The sequence below is a fragment of the Symphalangus syndactylus genome, chromosome 22 (assembly GCF_028878055.3).
Source record: "Symphalangus syndactylus isolate Jambi chromosome 22, NHGRI_mSymSyn1-v2.1_pri, whole genome shotgun sequence".
Classification (NCBI taxonomy): Eukaryota; Metazoa; Chordata; class Mammalia; order Primates; family Hylobatidae; genus Symphalangus; species Symphalangus syndactylus.
In genome coordinates this window covers 36,810,243-36,822,344 of record NC_072444.2, presented here as the reverse complement: position 1 = coordinate 36,822,344, position 12,102 = coordinate 36,810,243, and positions in this window count along the sequence as shown.

Below are 12,102 nucleotides of genomic sequence, written 5' to 3'. Positions count from 1 at the left end.
GATAAGAAAAACAATATCAACAACAAGACATCCAATCTTCAATGGCAGATACACTTTCCTTTCAAGTGAAAAAAAACCAGTATGGCATATTCTCTAACAAACCCAGAATTTCTAATATTTGCGGTCTTCCTTCCTTCGTTCCATCTTCCTTTCGCTTCTCTTCCCTTCCCTTGCCTTCTTCCTTCCTTTCTTCTTTTCCTCTTTCTTTGCTTTTCTTTCTTTTTTCTCCTTCCTTCTTTCCTTCCTTCTTTCTTTCCTTTTATTCTTCCTTCCCTCCTCCCTCCCTTCCTTTCTCCCTCCCTTCTTTTCTTCCTTCTTTTCTCTTATTCTTTCTTTCTTTCTTTCTTTCTCACTTTCTTGCTTTCTTTCCTTTTTTCTCCCTTTCTCCCTCCCTTCTTTTCTTCCTTCCTCCCTCCCTTCCTTTCCTCCTTTTTCCTTCCTTCCTTCCTTCTCCTCTTTATTTTCTTTGTTTCTTTGCCTTCCTCCCTTTTACCATTCTCTCTTCCTCCTTTCCTTCCTCCCTTCCTCCTTCCTTTCCTTCTTTTTCTTTCTTTCTTTCTTTTTCATTTTCTTTCTCTTTCTTTCTTTCTCTCTCTCTTTCTTTCTTTCTTGTGTTCTTGCTTTCTTTTTTCTCCCTTCCTGCTTTTCTCCCTTCCTCCCTCCCTCCCTTCCTTCCTTCTCTCATTTCCTCCTTCTTTTCTTTCTACTTTCTTTCCTTCTTTTCCTTCCTTCCTTCCTTCTTCTTTCTTTCCTTTCTTTTCTGTCTTTCTCTTTATTAAAATTCATATTATTTTTAAAAAAATTAAGAGAGGGAGGCAGAAAAATAAAGAACACTTTAATCTGCAGGTAAATAGATTATGTCCGCTGTAGACAAAATAATGGCCTCCCAGAAATGTTCATGTCCTAATTACCAGAGTCTAACATACAAATATCTTAGGTTGCATGGCAGTGGGAAATCAGATTTCAAGTGAAATTAAGGTTGCAATAAAATGATGGAGACATTATCTTAAACGGGTGGGTTCAATGAAATCACGAGCTTCCTTATAAGTGAAAGAAGAAGGCAGAAGAAAGACAACCATGGAGGTATTGGCATGAGAAATTACTCAACATCACTGACTTTTAAGATACAAGAATGAGGACCCAGCGCGGTGGCTCACGCCTAATCCCAGCACTTTGGGAGGCCGGGGTGGGTGGATCACGAGGTCAAGAGATCGAGACCATCCTGGCTAATATGGTGAAACCCCATCCCTACTAAAAATACAAAAAATTAGCTGGGCATGGTGGCACGTGCCTGTAGTCCAAGCTACTCAGGAAGCTGAGGCAGGAGAATCACTTGAACCCGAGAGGCAGAGGTTGCAGTGAGCTGAGATCGTGCCACTGCACTCCAGCCTGCGTGACAGAAGGAGACTCCATCTCAACAACAACAAAAAAGAAGATATAAGAATGAGGTCATGTTCCAAGGAATAAAGGTGGCCTCTGGATGCTCAAAAAAATCAAGTGCATAGATTCTGCCACATAGCCCTCAGAAAGACTGCAGCCCTGCCCAAAACTTGATGTTAGCCCTGTGAGTCTCATTTAAATCTTCTGAACTCCAGAACAGTAGGATTAACAGTCATTTTACTGTAAGATATGAAGTTTGTGGTAATTGGTTACAGCAGCAAGAGGAAGTTTGTATTGTAATTGTATCATGAAAATGAGAACCATAATTTACAACTGCTTTTAATACTGCACTTGGATGTTTGAAATCACGTACATGGAAATGATCTCTATGTGTATGAGGGAGGATAGCAAATTGAAGCCAAAATAATGCAAATGCAAATCTTACACTCATTTGTATGTAGGTTTAATTTGACCTTTGAAATTAAAATGAAATTAAAGGATTATCATATTTTGATGAAATTAGACTAAAATGAACAATAACAAAATAAGCACTTACTTATATTCTTTATATGGTCAATAAAGAAGTGATAGTGGAAAAAAACAAGAACAAATGAAGGTGATGATTTAGGAAGTTGGAAAGTTAGCTTAAACTACAAAATGGTATATAACTAGTGAACACTTAGACACATTGATTGATGAACTTCAGCTTTTGGCTTGGTGAGAGCATAAAATGACAGCAGCTGAGGTTTGCAAATTTGTAATCTCCTTGTGGAAAAACAGGGGAAAAGACATCTCACCATAATAAGATTAATCTACTAAAGAGTCAAGACTTGATCGATTTGTCCTTGTAATTCAAAAGCTAATTCAAATACTGATTTGATGTATTGTGTTAAGAACCATTGCTGGTTATCATCGCATACCTGGCATTCTCTTTCATCTGATATCTAAAATATTTGGTAATTCCTGGACTTTCTCTTTTCAAACCCACTACGGTTTAATTTCAATCTTAGAACAGTTGTCTTTGAGAAATTCTTCCCTCTACGGCATCTGTGAATGGGCACAGCATGGTTACATATATACTGTCGCCCCAGAGAACATTTGTTAAATTAAAGCCAAAGTTTAAAGCAACAGCTTTAACTCACTGGTTTTACTCATTTTTTTCCTCCCCAATAGCCAAAGCAATATTGATACCCTCACACCTTTGAACATAAAGCTTGGTGTTGTCTATTTTTCAGGTGCTGTCATCTGTATGATCTCAGTATTTTAAAAATCAGCTTCCATCCCATATGGTGGCTCATGCTTGTAATAAGAGCAGTTTAAGAGGCTGAAATGAGAGGATTCTTGAGCCCAGGAGTTCAAGAGCCACCTAGGCGACATAGAAAGACCCAGTCTCTATCAAATGTTAAGAAAAAAAAGGTGGGCATGGTGATGTGCACCTGTTGTCCTAGCTAGTTGGGAGGCCAAGGTGGAAGGATTGCTTAAGCTTGGGATGTTGAGGCTACAGTGAACAGTGATCACACCACTGCACTCCAGCCTGGGCAACAAAGCCAGACCCTATCTCAAAAATATATATATAATGAAAATAAAAATCAGCTCTCATTGATTTCTACATAAATATGCACAGGGGATGTTCATATAGACATAAATAATATATCTGACAATGGGTCCATAAGATCTTCAAAATGTAAAATGCCTAATTGTGTAATTGACTGGTTAGTCTCATTAATGAATATAGATTCAATTCTACTTTCTTGTTCTAGATAAATTATATAATCCAGCTTTTCATTTCACTTATTTACTGATAACAACAGGAAGAATGGCAAGATATCTATTTTGGAAAATTACTCTGGTACGAGTAAAGACGAAATAATGATAGAATTGCATGGAAAACTAGAAAAAAGTATGGTCTTCTGATATTCTATGACATCATACACTAAAGACCTCATAAAACTCAGATATTATATCTAAAAATATTATTTTCATCTTAGGAATGATTAAAGCATGACACTAGAATTGTATTACAATGACTCTCACAAGCACATGTGCTAAAAGGGAGGGGAAAACATCATTACTGATATTTTAAACGTACGTTTTACTTTCCATAAACATGAACCTCAACTTGATATGATGCAGATTGAAGGAAATCACCCATAATTCCATATTAAGAAGGCCTGTGATATTTTATGGGAAAAATAAATAGAGAAAATGCTAACAGAATCCCTATTAAGCATGAAGCTTTACGGAGCAAAGGCAAATCCAGTGGTGAAAGATACACACTCGAGTTCTGTTTGTTGTCTTGGAGCAATGCGGTTTAGAGGTGACTGGTGGGTGAGGAGAACATATGCGAGTTCACCAAACAGAAAAGCTGAATGAGGCAATGCCTCTTCCTGACTATATCTCTTACTCAGATAACTATATAATGTATTGTCCAGTAAAGGGTATATTTAAAAATCATAATAAAAGTCATGCAATGAAGTTGTCCAGGGAAATCAAGACTTCACAGTCTCACTCTGACAATAATGAATAGAGGGGTTCCCTCAAGATAGACTAGGACATGACCCCACACTGGCAGGTAGTAGTACCAGAAAAGAACCCATGGAAAATCTTTACCTTATTCTTGAGGTAGGGACCAGGTTAAAGTGAAAGCCAGACATAAAATTCTATCTAAAATATATCAACAATCGAAGAAAATATGTGGTGTACAGGCCTAGAATGTCTTTACTGGATCATTGAAATAGTAAGATAAATTCAAATTTTTACATTGTTTTATTTTCCTCCAGTTAGGGCTTGAGGTTTGTCTCTGGAGAGTGGCTGTCAATTGGAGCCTTGCCTTTCTGGGGTTCTGGGCAGGGGGTTGTGGATGCTTAACATGTGCCTTTCACAGGAGACTTCCTTACCCCAGCAGTGGCCAGGTGTGCATCCCACGACCAGGCCTCCCTCTCACAGAACAACTGCTGAGACTAGGAGATGCCTGGTGGCTGTTGTCTGACCTATGTGCTGCGTATTTCTGACAAGAGACACTCTCAGAGACCCTGGCCAGGAGGAGAGTTAGGTTCCAGTGTAGGTCAGATCAGGCACATGGAGGCCACAGGACCAAACACGGGAAATCAGAGAAGTAGTTTTATTACTCACAGATCCAGAGAGAAGAGGGTAGCTGAGAAGAGGGTTTAGCTGTGTCCCCAGCCAAATTTCATCTTGAATTCCCGCATGTTGTGGGAGGGAACAGGTGGGAGGTAATTGAATCATGGGGGCAGGTCTTTCCCATGCTGTTCTTCTGATAGTGAATAAGTCTCACAAGATCTGATGGTTTTATGAAGTGGAGTTTCCCTGCACAATCTCTCTTGTCTGCTGCCATGTGAGACATGACTTTCACTTTCTGCTATGATTGTGAGGCCTACCCAGCCACGTGGAACTGTGCATCTATTAAACCTCTTTCTTCTGGAAATTACCCAGTCTCAGGCATGTCTTTACCAGCGTGTGAAAGTGAACTCATACAGTAGCACACCTCATAGGGTTGAACAAAATGGGGAAGATGAGTGGGGAGCAAGAGAGAGAAAAGGGGTCTGTGGGACTCCAGCCTTTATTGGGCCCAGAACATTACCCAAATAAGTTTTCCACAGGGCTCTAGCCAGTGGGGTGAGTGCCAGCAGGCACATTTCTTGGCTCCCGCTGCAACTTAGCAGGTCACTCTGGCATGTGGGGGCTGTCCATGTGGGCTGTGAGGTCTGTGGGGTGAGTCATGTAGGTTGTATCCAACGGTTCCGTAGCGGGTAGTCACCAGGGGGAGGCAACTGTGTAGGGTCAATATCTAGACCAGCCACACTGAGGAACTGTGAGGGCTAAAACTGGAAATTGTCAAGGGACTCTGAACCCAGCTACCATATGAGAGAGTTCAACTTACGTTCAATATGAATGCCATGGCAAAATTAAAATGTAAGAATTCGCTCCATACGTGCTTGAGGTAAATAGGAGAAACCTAGAATTTATGTAAACGGTGAGAAGGTTGGATGCATTTTCTGTCACATATTTTAATACTTTCAGTTTATTATATATGTCAGTCCATCAGGCATTCAGAATTACATGCTTATGAAAATTTTTTGCACCATCAGACAAAAGACAAGGGTAGAAGACATTTTTAGCCCTATAAACACTAGCAAATTAAAAACAGAAGGACCTCTATGTCCTCATATATCTGTGTTGTGAAAGGCTGCCCTGTGAAATACAGGATTTCTTTTTTATTATTTTTTTATTATTATACTTTAAATTTTAGGGTACATGTGTACAATGTGCAGGTTTGTTACATATGTATCCATATGTCATGTTGTTGTGCTGCCCATATTAACTCATCATTTAGCATTAGGAATATCTCCTAATGCTGTCCCTCCCCCCTCCCCACACCCCATAACAGTCCCTGGAGTGTGATGTTCCCCTTCCTGTGTCCATGAGTTCTCATTGTTCAATTCCCACCTATGAGTGAGAACATGCGGTGTTTGGTTTTTTATCCTTGCCATAGTTTACTGAGAACTATGGTTTCCAGTTTCATCCATGTCCCTACAAAGGACATGAACTCATCATTTTTTATGGCTGCATAGTATTCCATGGCCTATATGTGCCACATTTTCTTAATCCAGTCTATCGTTGTTGGACACTTGGGTTGGTTCCAAGTCTCTGCTATTGTGAATAGTGCCACATTAAACATACATGTGCATGTGTCTTTACAGCAGCATGATTAATAGTCCTTTGGGTAGATACCCAGTAATGGGATATCTGGGTCAAATGGTATTTCTAGTTCTAGATCCCTGAGGAATCGCCACACTGACATCCACAGTGGTTTAACTAGTTTACAGTCCCACCAACTGTGTAAAAGTGTTCCTATTTCTCCACATCCTCTCCAGCACCTGTTGTTTCCTGACTTTTTAATGATCGCCATTCTAACTGGTGTGAGACGGTATGTCATTGTGGTTTTGATTTGCATTCTCTGATGGCCAGTGATGATGAGCATTTTTTCATGTGTTTTTTTGGCTGCATAAATGTTTTCTTTTGAGAAGTGTCTGTTCATGTACTTCACCCACTTTTTGATGGGGTTGTTTGTTTTTTTCTTGTAAATTTGTTTGAGTTCATTGTAGATTCTGGATATTAGCCCTTTGTCAGATGATTAAGTTGCGAAAATTTTCTCTCATTTTGTAGGTTGCCTGTTCACTCTGATGGTAGTTTCTTTTGCTGTGCAGAAGCTCTTTAGTTTAATTAGATCCCATTTGTCAATTTTGGCTTTTGTTGCCATTGCTTTCAGTGTTTTAGACATGAAGTTCTTGCCCATGCCTATGTCCTGAATGGGATTGCCTAGGTTTTCTTCTAGGGTTTTTATGGTTTTAGCTCTAACATGTAAGTCTTTCATCCATCTTGAATTAATTTTTGTATAAGGTGTAAGGAATGGATCCAGTTTCAGCTTTCTACATATGGCTAGCCCGTTTTCCCAGCACCATTTATTAAATAGAGAATCCATTCCCCATTGCTTGTTTTTGTCAGGTTTGTCAAAGATCAGATAGTTGTTATGTGGCATTATTTCTGAGGGCTCTGTTCTGTTCCATTGATCTGTGTCTCTGTTGTGGTACGAGTACTATGCTGTTTTGGCTACTGTAGCCTTGTATTATAGATTGAAGTCAGGTAGCGTGATGCCATCGGCTTTGTTCTTTTGGCTTAGGATTGACTTGGTGATGTGGGTTCTTTTTTGGTTCCATATTCATATGGAACTTTAAAGTAGTTTTTTCCAATTTTGTGAAGAAAGTCATTGGTAACTTGATGGGGATGGCATTGAATCTATAAATTACCTTGGGCAGTGTGGCCATTTTCACGATACTGATTCTTCCAACCCATGAGCATGGAATGTTTTTCCATTTGTTTGTATCCTTTTTTATTTCATTGAGAAGTGGTTTGCAGTTCTCCTTGAAGAGGTCCTTCACATCCCTTGTAAGTTGGATTCCTAGGTATTTTATTCTCTTTGAAGCAATTGTGAATGGGAATTCACTCATGATTTGGCTCTCTGTTTGTTTGTTATTGGTGAACAAGAATGCTTGTGATTTTTGTACATTGATTTTGTATCCTGTGACTTTGCTGAAGTTGCTTATCAGTTTAAGGAGACTTTGGGCTGAGACAATGGGGTTTTCTAGATATACAATCATGTCACCTGCAAACAGGGACAATTTGACTTCCTCTTTTCCTAATTGAATACCCTTTGTTTCCTTCTCCTGCCTGGTTGCCCTGGCCAGAACTTCCAGCACTATGTTGAATAGGAGTGGTGAGAGGGGGCATCCCTGTCTTGTGCCAGTTTTCAAAGGGAATGCTTCCAGTTTTTGCCCATTCAGTATGATAATGGCTGTGGGCTTGTCATAGATAGCTCTTATGAATCTGAGATACCTCCCATAAATACCTAATTTGTTGAGAGTTTTTAGCATGAAGGGTTGTTGAATTTTGTCAAAGGCCTTTTCTGCCTCTATTGAGATAATCATGAGGTTTTGGTGTTTGGTTCTGTTTATATGCTGGATTACATTTATTGATTTGCCTATGTTGAACCAGCCTTGCATCCCAGGGATGAAGCCCACTTGATCATGGTGGATAAGCTTTTTGATGTGCTGCTGGATTCGGTTTGCCAGTATTTTATTGAGGATTTTTGCATCAATGGATATCAAGCACATTGGTCTAAAATTCTCTTTTTTGGTTGTTCCTCTGCCAGGCTTTGTTATCAGGATGATGCTGGCCTCATAAAATGAGTTAGGGAGGATTCCCTCTTTTTCTATTGATTGGAATAGTTTCAGAAGGAATGGTACCAGTTCCTCCTCGTACCTCTGGTAGAATTCGGCTTTGAATCCATCTGGTCCTGGACTCTTTTTGGTTGGTAAGCTATTGATTATTGCCACAATTTCAGAGCCTGTTATCGGTCTATTCAGAGATTCAACTTCTTCCTGGTTTAGACTTGGGAGAGTGTATGTGTTGAGGAATTTATCCGTTTCTTCTAGATTTTCTAGTTTATTTGCGAAGAGGTGTTTGTAGTATTATCTGATGGTAGATTGTATTTCTGTGGGATTGGTGGTGATATCCCCTTTATCATTTTTTATTGCATCTATTTGATTCTTCTCTCTTTTCTTCTTTATGAGTCTTGCTAGCAGTCTATCAATTTTGTTGATCTTTTCAAAAAACCGGCTCCTGGATTCATTAATTTTTTAAAGGTTTTTTTTTTTTGTATCTCTATTTCCTTCAGTTCTGCTCTATTTTAGTTATTTCTTGCCTCTGCTAGCTTTTGAATGTGTTTTCTCTTGCTTCTCTAGTTCTTTTAATTGTGACGTTAGGGTGTCAATTTTGGAACTTTCCTGCTTTCTCTTGTGGGCATTTAGTGCTATAAATTTCCTTCTACACACTGCTTTGAATGTGTCCCAGAGATTCTGGTATGTTGTGTCTTTGTTCTCGTTGGTTTCAAAGAACATCTTTATTTCTGCCTTCATTTCGTTATGTACCCAGTAGTCATTCTGGAGCAGGTTGTTCATTTGTCATGTAGTTGAGTGGTTTTGAGTGAGTTTCTTAATCTTGAGTTCTAGTTTGTTTGCACTGTGGTCTGAGAGACAGTTTGTTATAATTTCTGTTCTTTTACATTTGCTGAGGAGACCTTCCAACTATGTGATCAGTTTTGGAATGGGTGTGGTGTGGTGCTGAATAAAATGTACATTCTGTTGATTTGTTGTGGAGAGTTCTGTAGATGTCTATTAGGTCCGCTTGGTGCAGAGCTGAGTTCAATTCCTGGGTGTCCTTGTTAACTTTCTGTCTCCTCGATGTGTCTAATGTTGACAGTGGGGTGTTTGAATCTCCCATTATTATTGTGTGGGAGTCTAAGTCTCTTTGTAGGTCACTCAGGACTTGCTTTATGAATGTGGGTGCTCCTGTATTGGGTGCATATATATTTAGGATAGTTAGCTCTTCTTGTTGAATTGATCCCTTTACCATTATGTAATGGCCTTCTTTGTCTCTTTTGATCTTCGTTGGTTTAAAGTCTATTTTATCAGAGACCAGAATTGCAACCCCAGCCTTTTTTTTTTTTTTTTTTTTGAGACGGAGTCTCGCTCTGTCTCCCAGGCTGGAGTGCAGTGGCGCAATCTCGGCTCACTGCAACCTCCTCCTCCCGGGTTCACACCATTCTCCTGCCTCAGCCTCTCCGAGTAGCTGGGACTACAGGCGCCCGCCACCACGCCCGGCTAATTTTTTGTATTTTTAGTAGAGACGGGGTTTCACCGTGGTCTCGATCTCCTGACCTCGTGATCCGCCAGCCTTTTTTTATTTTCCATTTGCTTGGTAGATCTTCCTCCATCCCTTTATTTTGAGTCTATGTGTGTCTCTGCACGTGAGATGGGTTTCCTGAACACAGCACTCTGATGGGTCTTGACTCCTTATCCAATTTGCCGGTCTGTGTCATTTAATTGGAGCATTTAGCCGATTTACATTTAAAATTAATATTGTTATGTGTGAATTTGATCCTATTTTCTCTACTTTTTATCTCTCTACTGTAATATTTCTAAATTTTCATTTCTTCTGTCCTTCGTGCACCAAACGGAATGCTTTATTTTGACCTGTTATATTTCACATTTCATTTTCTAGTATGCCTTCAAAGTAGATCAAATACTATCTAAATTTTCACTATTGTATTTTTCAGTTCTAAAAATTGAATTCTTTTCCTTTTTCACATGTAATACTTAAAATGTATTTGCTGAAGTTCTCAATCTTTTTCTTTATTTGACTGTAATAAGAGTTATTAAAGTCAGTTTTAACAAATTTGCTATTCATGCAACGTTATGTGCATTTATAACTAATGTTTATCCCTTTTCTTCATTTTTAGTCATATTGTGTTATCTCTTCTTTTGCCTGGATATTTTCCAGTGGTATGCCATCTATTTATTAGGAATAGTTTCAGGTGTAATTTGAGGCTTAGATTGATGTGATTTCCCCCGTTTGCTTTTTACCAGACACAAAGCTTCGATTCATTGTTCGTCTCCGATGAATCATGGATTGAGATTATTCAAAGCGAATTTTTTAGCCCCTACAAAAGGTGGGCTATTTGCTGCTTACCCTCATAACAGACTAGCTAATTAGAACAATGTAAGGCTTGGGGTAATTACCAATGCTTCCTTCTCTTTGGCAGGGCTTTTAATCCTGTCCTCCCCTGCCCATCCCTCTCCCTATTTATACTTTTGTTTAAAGCTCTTCTCAGGGTGTCTGCCATCTCAAAGCAAACATGTGAAAATGACCCCAGGAAACATTTGTCCTCAATTCTGACCCCTTCTCTTTGTGATTCTTTTCCTTGTGGCCTGGGTTTGTAATTCTTCACTGCCATGTCAGCATTATGTCTTCAGATATATATTTTTAAAAGATCCATATCTCTGATATTTTTCCAAATTGTCTAGTGTGTCATTTCAGGCAAAAGACTTCATATCAAAAATAAATAGACGTTCACATGTACTTCATAAGAAACATATCCAAATTCCCCACAGAAAGTGTTCCACCCAGTCAGAAATAAGGAAATGAAAAAGAAAATCACCATGAAATGAAATCGCTACTCATTCACTACATGATGGCTAATATTTAAAAAGTATATATGTATATTTTATATGTATATATATGACCTCTTATGATGCTATAATGTGACCACCATGCTGTAAGTATGTATATATATATAGTGTGTGTGTGTGTACATATATATATATATATATATAGTAACTCTTGACAAGGATGTAAATCAACTAGATCTTTCATATTAAGTATATTACTGGTAGCAAGGAAAATGTTAAAAACTGATGCTGGGCAGGTGAGCCCCCAAATGGAGCTTAGCCTGTAATGGTTCTTGGCTTTGCCCAGGTAAGAATTCAAGAGCCAGCCAGAGGTAGAAGTAAACAGTTTTACTGAAGAGGCAGTGTTACAGCACTGTGACTCCTCCTGCAGAGCAGGGCTACCCTGTAGGCTGAGAGTAGCAGTTTAGGGCAGTTTTGCTGTTATTTATACCCACTTTCAATTGCATGCAGACTAAGGGACAGTTTATGCAGAAATTTCTAGGGATGGGGCAGTAACTTTTGGGTCATTGGGTCATTGCCATGCAGAGGGTCAATAACTCATGGAAGTTGCCATGGCAACAGTAAATTGACATGGCAGACTTGTGGGTGTGTCTGATGGAAAGCTGCTCCTATCCTTACGCTGTTTTAGCTAGTCCTCCATCTGGTCCAGTGTTTGAGCCCCACCTCTCGAGTCCAGTCCTACCTTATACCTCAATACCACTTGGGACAAATATTTGGCATAATATACCCAAACTAAACGACTGTGTGATCTACACACACACACACACACACACACACACACTGTATACAAGCTCCCCTCTAACTGGAAATGGCTCCAATATCAATTTCTCTGGTTATCCATCACTGCATAAGTAACCAGTACAAAACTGACTACCTTGCAAGGGTTTTCATGGGAAAGAATACTGTCCTGGGCTCTCAGTTTGTGTTTCTGGTTGGGCCAATAAAGCCCCTTCCTCATGCCTCTTTTCCGCTTATCGCTAGAGACAGAAGCTAAAAACCATGGCTTCAGGCTGCTAGAAGCCTAAAACAAAACAAAATAACAACAAAACAAGGTGGGTTGGACAAGCTTGCTAAAGCAACAACCACTTTATCTCAAGATTTTGTGGGTCAGGAA